The sequence below is a fragment of the Rhinichthys klamathensis genome, unplaced genomic scaffold (genome assembly GCF_029890125.1).
Source record: "Rhinichthys klamathensis goyatoka isolate OS25496 unplaced genomic scaffold, OSU_Roscu_1.1 h1tg000104l_1, whole genome shotgun sequence".
In the NCBI taxonomy this organism is placed as follows: domain Eukaryota; kingdom Metazoa; phylum Chordata; class Actinopteri; order Cypriniformes; family Leuciscidae; genus Rhinichthys; species Rhinichthys klamathensis.
Genome location: NW_026606643.1, coordinates 115,347 through 128,217, shown reverse-complemented (window position 1 = coordinate 128,217; position 12,871 = coordinate 115,347).

Genomic DNA, 12,871 nt, shown 5'->3' with positions numbered 1-12,871 from the left:
ATTTGTGCACTGCAATGAAGGGCATGCCATGCAGAGAAGGAATTCTTAAGTAATTTTCAGTGGTACTGTGCTTCAGGTAAATTGGTTGCTGAAGAACTGCTGTTTATGTGTGCATGTGAGTGTGTGTGTGTGTGTGTGTGTGTGTGAGAGAGAGAGAGAGATAGAGAGGTCTCTGTGGGGAGTTTTGCACTGTAGAGGCTGAGGTTTATAGGTCAAAGATGATTAAAGTTCGGAATGCCCCATACCGTTCTGCAAGTAAGTTCTGATGAAAGATCAGAGCAGCGAGATTGTAAGGAAAAGCATGGCTGGGATTGCAGGGATGCAGTATTGAAAAAGCCAGAGCAATTTACCTGTGCTAACCCTCTGAAAGGGTTCATGTTATGTTTTGTATGTATGTTTTTAATGTAACCTTCTCCCTTTAAATAGATTGGTCAGTTCAATAACAATTTATGCGACTTTATATTATTTATTTGAAACAATTAAAAGAGCAGTTTAATGTCTAACCTTATATTGTTCATCTGGTTGAGGTTGATTTAGGATTTGAAAAGTAACCAGTAATAAGTAATGTAATTCTTTTTAGAGAGAGTAATTAGTAATCTAATTACTCTGTTGAAGATGTAATTAGTAGAGTAATTTAGAGTAGCTATACTCTAACCCAACACTATACGTCCTCAGATAGCCTATATGTCTTTTCAAATTATTCTTGCCTTAAGACATTTACAGTAGTCAATTATAGGAATTAATAAACATAAATATTACAACATAACTGCTGAAGCTGCTGAAACTTTGAGTTTTTCCCGCTTGACGTTGAAGTTAAGTTGTACAAAGATGTGAATGCTTTTTACAAGTCAGATCTCGTGATTACGGTAAGTTTGACATGCCGTGAACTAGGGCTGTCACGAAGTTAGATTTTTCACACCACAGTTATTGTGGCCAAAATAATTCACGATATCGATATATCGCGATATCTATAGAATAATTGCAATTTATTCTCTGTAAAATTGCATAATCCGCAGGGTGATGGACACGGAGATGGGTAATAAGGTTGGTGGCTACACATTCTGGCGGCGCCGCGCCGCGTGTAGCACAACTCGAGGTATCGCACACCGGACGCACACTTTCTCAGTTTATTATTATTACCAAATTGGTAATGGACCAGTTGGTAATTGGTAACAAGCGAAAACTACAACAGCTACTGTAGGAAATTGGTTTCTGGAAAACAATCAGTATAGCTTTTTATAAAAAAAATATTTGTCTTCGGAATGTCATGACTGACCAATCAGAATCAAGTATTCCAGTGAGCCGTGTAATAAGTGTTGACCCAGCTTCACATACTCGAATCAATAACATAAAAGACAATTACCATGCAAATAGCAAAAGGCCTTTGAACTTGATATGTTACTTAATTAGAAATGGCCAACGATAGCACTGTTACATGTTTCTTCAAGCATGCCAAGAACTCAAACTCACTGTCTGTGCTGTTTAATTAACGTTAAGCCAATTTAAATAGCCTTTCCCAAAGGACGACTCCTCCTGCTGATGATTCAGCAGTTAGCACTCATCCTCTCCTCCGATATGCCTCTTGTCATAATATCCTTGATTGCAATAAACTAAAAATCATGATGATATTGTTGATAATATCAGTGATTTTTGGGCAGCATATGGTGGGACACTGCTGATTATCCTCACCTAATGCACAGCTAGAAAACTTGAGCAACGACTTGAGAGACACTTTGCTGTCTCATTAGCGGCAATCTCAGAGTGTATGTTGTTTGTGATGTCGTGAGGGACTTTACACTGAGATTACATCACATAATGTGTCAAATAATATCCTAAAGGAACAATACTGGCAGATGTGCTAATTGCTCTATACATACAGGCTTTATTTAGGTAACCTGTATCAAATCTACACATAGGCTAGATTGTTGGTACAAAAAGTACCATAATGAAACAATTGATTAACATAACAAGCTAGGCCACCTACAGAGGCAGTATTTTAAGGCTTCATAGTAAAGAAATGGATTAAAGCTCAGTAGTGAAAATACCATTGAAATCTCATTTGTTATTATCTATGAATTTAAAAACAGGGACTATACTTTTTTTTTTTACAATTATTTTTAAATTATTATTATACTATTGTTATAATTAATAATTATTTTGATGCTTGTTTTAAAACTGCATACTTTTAATACAGTTCACCAAAAATAACACTATGAGAAATCGTAAATATTAACCTTTGCAAATAGCAAACATATCAAAACAGTATTATATTATAACAAAAAAAAGAGAAAATATGATAATTATAAATTTAATACCGTTTTTGTTACATTTTCAAATTGTATTTAATCACAAACTGTCAATATACTGTTTCCAGTAAATACAATGTTTTTAACTTTTCAAATGTTATTTTATTTTTGTGCTTTTGGAAATTTCATCTTTACTATCCATAATTGGGCTTGTTATTTAGCATTTTAGGCTTAGTTTGAGCGCAAAATATGTGATATCTGCAAATGCAATTGTTGCAACCAAGTGTATTTGTTTAGTTGATTATTGTTTTATTATGCATACATGGTATACTTTCACCCATGTGGTAGTAAAATGTGTGGGAATTACTGCATTGTGAACATTTACAATTGTGTGCAAAACAATCCTGCACACTGTTCAGGTCCTGTTACATACATACAGTACACTGTAAAAAAAATATTATGATCATTAAGTTTTTACAACATATCTTTTTACATTAATTTTTTATAAGTTACACAGGATTCAACTCATTTTTTAAGTCAGTTTAATGTAATTTAAGTTGAAATTACTTACAGTTTTTTTCAGTCGCTAACAAGCGTTTGTCCAACCAGTAGTCACATTTTCAAAACTCTAAACACAATTAGCACAGCATCGGTCTATTGTGGCCATACCATTCACACATTTCATGTCGTTTTCACACAATATGCAGTCAGTGAACACGTTTCCACAATGCTTACATTTTCTTAACAGACAAGTTATACCTCCCAACAAAATTATGGATTGTTTTTGTAGTATTTGCGAATATTAACACACACCATCCCACAATGGCAAAAACAATATTCCAAACCTTAGATACAGTATAAAAACCTCTGCTCCTGCAATGATATCAGTTCAAAAACAATATATCTCAGCAAAATAATAAACAAACAATTGAATATTTGACACACAATGATTTATGTTGGGTAAATTGGGCCGACCCAAAATTACCCAATTTTTTTCTATTACATTGACACTTATACAGTAAAATTAGGACTTTGAGGAGTGATGTTTTTGAAAACAGAAACAGAAAAAGACAAACACTGTAATGTCTGGACGAGAAAGAGTAAGAGCAAGGGGCCCAGGGAGAATAGCAGGAGCAGTGAGAGATGCAGTGAGAGGTGCAGTGAGAGGTACAGTGAGAGGTGCAGTGAGATGTGCAGTGAGAGGTGCAGTGAGATGTGCAGTGAGAGGTGCAGTGAGATGTGCAGTGAGAGGTGCAGTGAGAGGTGCAGTGAGAGGTGCAGTGAGAGGTGCAGTGAGATGTGCAGTGAGATGTGCAGTGAGAGGTGCAGTGAGAGGTGCAGTGAGATGTGCAGTGAGAGGTGCAGTGAGAGGTGCAGTGAGATGTGCAGTGAGAGGTGCAGTGAGAGGTGCAGTGAGAGATGCAGTGAGATGTGCAGTGAGAGGTGCAGTGAGATGTGCAGTGAGAGGTGCAGTGAGAGATGCAGTGAGAGGTGCAGTGAGATGTGCAGTGAGATGTGCAGTGAGATGTGCAGTGAGATGTGCAGTGAGGGGTGCAGTGAGATGTGCAGTGAGAGGTGCAGTGAGATGTGCAGTGAGAGGTGCAGTGAGATGTGCAGTGAGAGGTGCAGTGAGAGATGCAGTGAGATGTGCAGTGAGAGGTACAGTGAGAGGTGCAGTGAGATGTGCAGTGAGAGGTGCAGTGAGATGTGCAGTGAGATGTGCAGTGAGAGGTGCAGTGAGATGTGCAGTGAGAGGTGCAGTGAGAGATGCAGTGAGAGGTGCAGTGAGATGTGCAGTGAGAGGTGCAGTGAGATGTGCAGTGAGAGGTGCAGTGAGAGATGCAGTGAGAGGTGCAGTGAGATGTGCAGTGAGATGTGCAGTGAGAGGTGCAGTGAGAGATGCAGTGAGATGTGCAGTGAGAGGTGCAGTGAGAGGTGCAGTGAGAGGTGCAGTGAGATGTGCAGTGAGAGGTGCAGTGAGAGGTGCAGTGAGAGATGCAGTGAGAGGTGCAGTGAGATGTGCAGTGAGAGGTGCAGTGAGAGATGCAGTGAGATGTGCAGTGAGAGGTGCAGTGAGATGTGCAGTGAGAGGTGCAGTGAGAGGTGCAGTGAGATGTGCAGTGAGATGTGCAGTGAGAGGTGCAGTGAGAGGTGCAGTGAGAGGTGCAGTGAGATGTGCAGTGAGAGGTGCAGTGAGAGATGCAGTGAGAGGTGCAGTGAGAGGTGCAGTGAGATGTGCAGTGAGAGGTGCAGTGAGAGGTGCAGTGAGATGTGCAGTGAGAGGTGCAGTGAGATGTGCAGTGAGAGGTGCAGTGAGAGATGCAGTGAGAGGTGCAGAAGTGCAATATTTGATGAAAACATGTGGCCTAACCCTGAAGATCGCAGAGATTAGATACAGTAATTTTGTGCTTTTTTGTAAGCAATACTGTAAAACTTTTTCTGTTCTATCATACCGTGTTTCTACTGTACCTCCTGTTGTAAACAGTAAAGGGAAAAAAAACTGATTTGCTTTTTACTAGAATGCTTTTGAATGTGAACATTACTGTACATGTGAACATACAGTTCCCAACCAAGAAATTTAGTGTAAAAAGGTTGGATTGCATGTTTTGCATGCAAATACCTGTAAAACTGAAACATCAAAGTCTATGCAGTTTTTGTAATGTCAACAATAGCCAGTATTTTGAAACCTGGTGTACTTTGATTGACTGCATGTACCTTGTGAAGTGAAAACAAGTGTTATTCTTTGACAGAATAATTTCATTTTGAGTCAGATTTCCAGCGTTTTGGTAAAGTTAGTGTGTGCAGAGAAAGATGTGTTCTATTTTGAAATGAAGAGTTAGTATATATTTAACAAAATGTGTTTTTGAGAAGAAAATTAACCATTTGGCCAATTGTGTTTTGTAGGTGTGGGTCTGTGTTAAGAGTTTAGAAAAAGTATCTGAAGTATGGGTAAGCGCTTGTTAGCGATTGAAAAAAACTGTAAACATCCAAGTTGATTGTACTTAAGAATTTAAGGCAGCAACTTTTTCTTCTTCTTTTTTTACAGCGTATTACTTTAATTTATCATGAATAGCTAACACGACATTACCTTGAACTCGAAAACTGTGTCTTTTTTGATAATTGATAATAGCAGTGCTCTTGTCTGGGTTAAGTTCTTCATGTAAAATGGTAAAATGGACTGCATTTATATGGCGCTTTCACCCAATGGCCCCCAAAGCGCTTTACATTTGCCTCACATTCACCTATTCATACACCGAAGGCGGTGTCTGCCATACAAGGCACCATCCAGCTCGTCGGGAGCAGCCGGGGTTAGGTGTCTTGCTCATGGACACCTCGACACTTGGTCAGGTGGAACCGGGGATTGAACCACCAATCTTTCGGTTCGCAGACAACCTACATGAACCACTGAGCCCTGATGTAATCAGACTAGTTGCAGTGCCCCTTTTGGTTGGGCTTATTTTCTGTAAAATGGGGACATTTCTCGGGACAGCCAGGATACCAAAAACCAGGACTGTCCCCAGGAGAACATGGACGTCTGGCCACCGTTCTTCATTGACACGAAATGTTTTAAATTTGTATGCTAAAGTAAAGACTATTGTGTACTTAGCTTAGCAACAAGCTAACACCAAATTATTTTTGAGCCAAGCGTGTCTGTGATCCATTTCTGTTAAGATGCTGTTTTAAAAGTCAATGATCTATGTACAGTAGTTATATAGCAATGCAGCTCTTTTGGTTTAGATCAGAAAAATAGTGAAGTCCCATCTCTGTTTTTATTTAATGAACAAGCTTCCTCTCAAAAACGTCTTCTTTATTTCATCCCCTCCGCTAGCTTTATCAGAACAGCGAAAATAACACTTATGTCTATGTTGCAGATGCTTCCATTTTCCAAACCTAGATATTTTTGGAGGGGATGTATTTTTAAACCTGACCTTGTCGTCTCAAAACTTCTAAAACTGGGTCTCTTCACCCAAACACTCACTCAAAACAAAAATTCTCGCTCTCCCAGTCAGGAAATACACAAAGAGGTACAATATCTTCTCTCTAAGCCTCCAGTCCCAACCTATTCTTATAAATCTCCCCTTCAAGCTCGTTCACGTCCCCCAGAGTCTCAGAGTTCTCCATCTACACCCTGCTCTTCGCTGCCAGTGCACCGCATCTTTAAGTTAGGGACAAGCATAAAGTGAACCATAATAACTGCAATTTCCCTTGCACAAAATGTTCTTTTCCACGACTGCTGCAAGCACTATTTCACTTGTCAGGCGGTCTGATATCTTCCAGCAATTCTTTCAGAATCCTGTTGCCAAAGCTTTTTTAGCCATCAATATAATTAGACAGCGCAAGAGCAGAGAAAAGGAGCCGAGGGACTGTGGGAAATATGAGCTGGGTACAATGATGGGGTTGATCCGTGGCTCAGAAGATATAGAACTCGATAGAAAAGTTCTAATTAAAATGCATTTCAGCACATTTGCCTTAGCGACTAAGCTTTAATTTAATATAACTCATTCCCCAGTGAGAAAGTAAGATAAAATTAATTAGTTTTTTTTCTTTCTTTCTTTTTTTATATTAACATATATAAATCTATATTACTTTGTTCTTATGCAGAATCTTCTGCACCTGAAAATTATGCGTATTAGTTGCTCATTTTATGCCTGTGGTCAATAATGCAGCAATGGAAATGGATTACAATAAATAATGTTATAATGTTCACACAAAAAAAAAAAAGAAAAAACAATTTATTTATTTATTGTTGTTGTTTATATCGTGTTAGTTAGTTAGTTTGTTAGTTAGTTAGTTAGTTTGTTCGTTACCAAGGTGACAAAGGTGTCATTTTTGTCAACATTTATTTATTTATTTATACATTTCAAAGAATTGAGAAATTTAATTTAAAATTGTATATTTGCTTTTAATATAAGACTTTAAGACTAATCTCATAATTATTATTTTTTAACAAAAAACAACAACAAAAAGTGTTGATGTAATAATAAACCGTACAAAATGTCAATGTGTCAAGCTCTGCCCTAAAGTTACTTAGGACATTGGACATTTCTCTTAGAGAAAAATGAATTCAAACAATATCTTTAGAATGGCCCTGAGGGTTTGTCCTCTGCTGTCTGCAAGACTGTCCTCTGCTCACCCTTATGCCTTGAACAAACATAGTATTTGATTGAGCTGATGTATGGAAGTTTCTGTAAAATGATGACCATGAACAACCACTAATCAATTGTAACAACATTACGCTGAGGTTATACCGGAATTTACTCTCTCTCTCTCTCTCTCTCTCTCTCTCTCTCTCTCTCTCTCTCTCTCTCTCTCTCTCTCTCTCTCTCTCTCTCTCTCTCTCTCTCTCTCTCACACACACACACTCACACTCACTGACTCACACTCTCAGTCTCACACACACACACACACACTTGTTTTTAAGAGAATCAACAGGACAAAATTGGTTAAAGGCACAATGCACAGGGTAGATTAAACCTGCATCTCCTGCATGAGAACCATTGCTCAACATTTCGGGGACATTACAAAGACACTCTCCAAGTCAGTTTTACAGGTAACATACAATGAAAGGCTTTGGAAGGACTTATCATTGTGGCAGAGATACGGTGCTCTGGAGATTAGAGAGTATTTTAGTGGACAAAAATTTGGATACAATGATAACTATTGGATGATAAATGGTTACTGATAAACAAAAATATTATAAATATGTGCACACATTTTTTTTCTATCAACCAGTACTTTTAGATGTATAAAAGAAACTGTCTAAAAATAATTATTTAATCTCATGATTTCTAACTAGTATTGTGAATGTTAAAACCTTTTTATTTTACTAATAATAATTTATTATAAATGGTTGTTGTTATTATTCATATAAATACATAATTTAAAAGTTTAATACTATTTTCCCCTGGACCCCAGTTTAAAAAACCCTCTACTGCCATAATAATAATAATACCTTCACTGACATATCGATGACCTCAAAACTAACATGCATGAACCACAACTCCTATTATGGTTTCATGGGGTATTTGAATGGATGTTCGAGATAAAATGCTCTAATTAATTTTCATGTTCTCTTTTTGTCTTCATCGGCCACTCAAACACATAGTCTGCAATTGATGACAGCATTTATTTGAAAAGACAACCACAGTGCACACAGTATTAAAGGTTTAGGTCACCCTGGTTCTTTAATGGCCTTATGCCTGGAGTAGCCTGACCTGCTATATTCAGCCAAACTGTGAGAGGTGAATCTTTGGTTGAGTACTTTGCACACATTTTCATCATTATAGTCTATTAGACTGAGCAGAGTAGACTCTCCACGAGAGCTTGAAAAATGTCATCTGTGAGATGTGTTCATCGCTCTAGTCAGTCCCAACCATGCCAAGATTCATTACACTCATTTATTCAATATCCTCTCCTGCACATAATGAACTCTTTGCAGTGGACCTTGGTAAAGATGCTACCAAAAGATGAACTATTGAACTACATTTGGTACATCATGATTTCATGGAACAAATCATGGCTGTGGAGTAAAACAGCCCTCAGAAATTCATAGTAAAGCCTTTGAAAATGGGACCAACATTAAAGTCATGGCTATTATTCATAGGCACATTGCTATATTGCTATGATCATTTCTTAGTAATGGGAGGGAGACAGAGAGAAGCTAAGGGGAGTCCGGCCAAAACCAATGTGCCAGACACTGTACAGTAACTGTCCATTGTCCAGTTTAGGCTTAATTGCTGAAACCCTCAGGACTCAAATCACAGCTTAATACAGTTCAGATGGCTCATAAATGTCCATCGGTAATGAAACAAGATTCATTTCTTTCATTAGCTTACCTCCATGCTAATATAGTCTAGCACTCTTCAGTATCCAATAAGACTAAAATGATCCCTATAAGAGTCACTAGGGCAGTTTGATCTGACATATAGGAGTGATTTTGTTTGCCTTAAAACCCCATTAAATAAAAATGAGAGCTTTGTGGCTTCTAGTCCATGTCTTTTTGCTATACTCCTATAAAGGTAGCAAAATCCACTTTTAGCAAATAAGCACATTTACAATATTTCACTTGGAGCAAAAATATTGATGACTAGGGCACTACACAGATGATTTTTTCCAATCAAATGCTCTCAAGATTGTGAATGAGTTCCTAAGATTAAGTGTAGCAAGCAGCAAAACAAGGGATTTAGCTTGTTAGCATATCTACGTAAGCCCTTGCTTTAAATTCATTATCTAGTTCTAAAAAGCATTGTTATGTGTATATGGCTTTCTCCAAGTATTACAGACGTCATTAGTAGCAAATTAAGGTTTAGGCCCTATAGCTGTGACTTTGATATCTCCCACCCTGACTTCCTGTTTCAACAGGAAGTATGTCGACACAGGACAGAAAACTGTGGTTGTTCTTCCTGATATTAGCCACTTCATGATATTTTAACATCATGGAGCTTGTGGGAACTTTGTGAGAAGGTATACTGGTGTGCAAAAAAGTAAAGGTTACATTAGCGAAACTTCATAGGCAAAAAGGTCCATTATTGTCAATATAGTATTGATGAATTGTCAATATAGTATTGATTAATATTAATGAATAACAGCTCACACAAGTCACTTTCAAACCAAGTGGTTTTCTTTTGGTCAACATGGCAGATCCGCCTGACTAACTTGAATCCATTGCGAAATCTGCTTGGGGGAAATATTTCGCCCTCAGACGAAGTTGTAGATTCCTATTGAAATTACTGGATTTCGCCCATGCAAAGAATGTTGAATGACACCACTGGTAATTTCCAAATAATAACTACTTTGTCATGGTCCATGCTCCTTTTACATTTTATGGATTCAACCTTGTCTCCTGTTGTGATTGTGCCCGTTTCCCATTTTAGGAGGCCCTAAATGGACTGAAACTGAAAAAATGTGTGCTCATTTAAAGAACAGCAGGATGCTCACATTTCTGTGGACTAAGTGTTGGGTGTAAAGCACAATTAGCGTAGCCATATGTAAACGCAACGGTTGTCCTAGCTGCTGTGAGCCAATCATCGAGTGTCATGTACTGTACTGCCCAGGAAATAATGGGGTCTCAGTTGAGCTCTTTTGCATGCTTCGGCCTACATAATCATACACATCTACCGTACCATTACAACACAAAAATTGAAAGTTAGTAGGGCAGTTATTTAACAACTTTTCCGGATGTTAAATGTGCACTTTTTTGGAATATCAGCATTAAGGTCACAACATAAAAGCAATTTCTTCAGGGCACTGGTTCAGCTGCGCAATGAATTCGTCGCATTGTGTATAATGAGGATATCATTAACCGAGACATAATATAGGACACAAAGGCACAGTGAGATGATTTACAAGCCCACTTTGCAGCTCTGGTCCTCTGTAAAGTGGTCACACATGCTGTACTTTTTTTTTTATATAAAATAATGGCCGACTCCAGTTGTTTTTATAAAGCTGCACTGCAGACAAATGCTTGTTTTGTTCTTCACCTCACATAGGTTTAAAGGCTATTGGAAGTCTTCAGATGTTCGATTATTAAAGATAGCATCATCATTTCCTTGAGCGCTTGGGTATTTGCTAGTTTTGTGCAAACATGAGTGGTGATGAAGGCTGTTAATTACTGTGAAAGCTTAATGGGAGTGGAACTCTTCACAAATGATGCTTCACTATGGGGAACCTTGGAAGCATTGTTGCATCTGAGAGCCCTTTTTCAATGCACAATGATTCCCCCCTCCCTTCATCCTTTCTTTTTAGAGATATATAGTAATTATGTTGAATAGGCTGATGGATGTTTTCGCGTTGTATTTGTTCAGAATGAATCTGGGTATGAGGTGTGTGCCAGTTTACTTACTGAGATGTCGATTAATGTGATTTGGTGGTGAAATATCGTCCCGCATAATCATTCATCTGTGAAATTACTAATTATCTTTTGTAATTACAGAACTTCATACTCCAAGTCGGCTAGGTTTATAATGTGATTGTGTGTCAAAAGTGTTAGTGTCATCACCCCAAAAAGTTTAGGGGCGTGTTTACTGAGCTATTGCAGCACTTTTGTGTTTTTATTTCAGCACAAACATCTGCGTCTTATTCACTAACCAACCGCAATCCTGTTTAACTAGATGCTATCTGTGCTGGTACAGTATATGCCTCCCTTTTAAATAAATTAGGCTACAGTACATATTTTTGCTATTAACAAAACTCTGTGAAAGTGCTGTTTAACGTTGTGCTAGTAATGTCTTTGGAAAGCTTGTGGGAAAGCTAGCACACAGTTCAGTCTTAGTAAATTCACCCCTACATGAATATTCAGGTTCTTTACAAGTTAAACTTAATCAGCATCATCTATGGCATAGCATTGATTGCAACAAAAAATAATTCCATTCAGGTCTCTCATTTTCTTTAAAAATGTGAAGCACTTGTAATGTACTGTAAGTACTAGGGCCAATATGTAAATATAAATGTAAATATATTTTTTATTTTAATTTTTAATTTTAGTATAAAGAATTTCCGTTTAGCCTTAATTATTATTTTTATTTGTTTAGTTTTAGTAATGTTAGTACTTAGTACTTAAGCATACTTTATTTCAGTTAACATTTTCAAAAAAAATTAAGTTTGTTTTTCATCTAATATTTTATTTATTTCAACTTTATTTCAATCAACAAAAATGATTCTTAATTGTTTTAGTTGACAATAACAGCACTGATTAGACACAAGACATCAACAATAAACAGTCAACATGATTTTAATTTGAAAACAAAAAATCGCCTACTACCGTTTCTGTGTGAACTTGTTATATGTGATTTTTTTAAGCATCATATTTACTTTTCCCATGAAAAAGGGATTACTCTTTTTCCTGTAATTTAATTACAGTTACTTCTGATCTAATTGCATTAAATACCAGGATTTAACATCTAATGTTAAAATGTATGTTTTTAACCTTCTCCCTTTAAATACTTTGGTCAGTTTAAGAATAATTTATGCAATTTTATATTATTTATTCGATAGAATTAAAAGAGCAGTTTCATGTCTATCCTTGTATTGTTCATCTGATCGAGGTTGATTTGGGATTTAGAAAGTAATTAGTAATAATTCATGCAATACTTTTTAAGAGAGTAATAAGTACAGGAAAGTAGTCTAATTACACTGTTAAAGATAATTAGCTAGTAAATAATTTTTTACAGTAACTTACCCAACACTGGTCACTGTGACCTTGATTTTTGCTTTTTTTATTTAAAAAAAGTAAACAGAGGATGAGACTAAAATAGACTACAAATGAATGTATTTTTTGATAATCAACATTACATTATGCTTTAAATGCTGTCGATTAAACTTAACTTGTATTGAATCAGTTGACTTAACTTAAAAAAGTGAGGGAAACCATTGCCTTAAAATTATTTTAGTAATAGTAAATGAACGTAATGCGTAATTGAAAAATTTAAGTTGTGTGGACTTGTCAAGTTCACACAACTTAATTTTTTCAATTAGCATGAAGTTTATTTACTTAATAATTTTAAGGCAATGGGTTTCCTCACTTTTTTTTTAAGTTAAGTCAACTGATCACTTTTTACAGTGAACTATATAGGCTCGTACCTTAGTAGCACTGTTTGAACACCCATATGGATTCACAATCAGTAAGA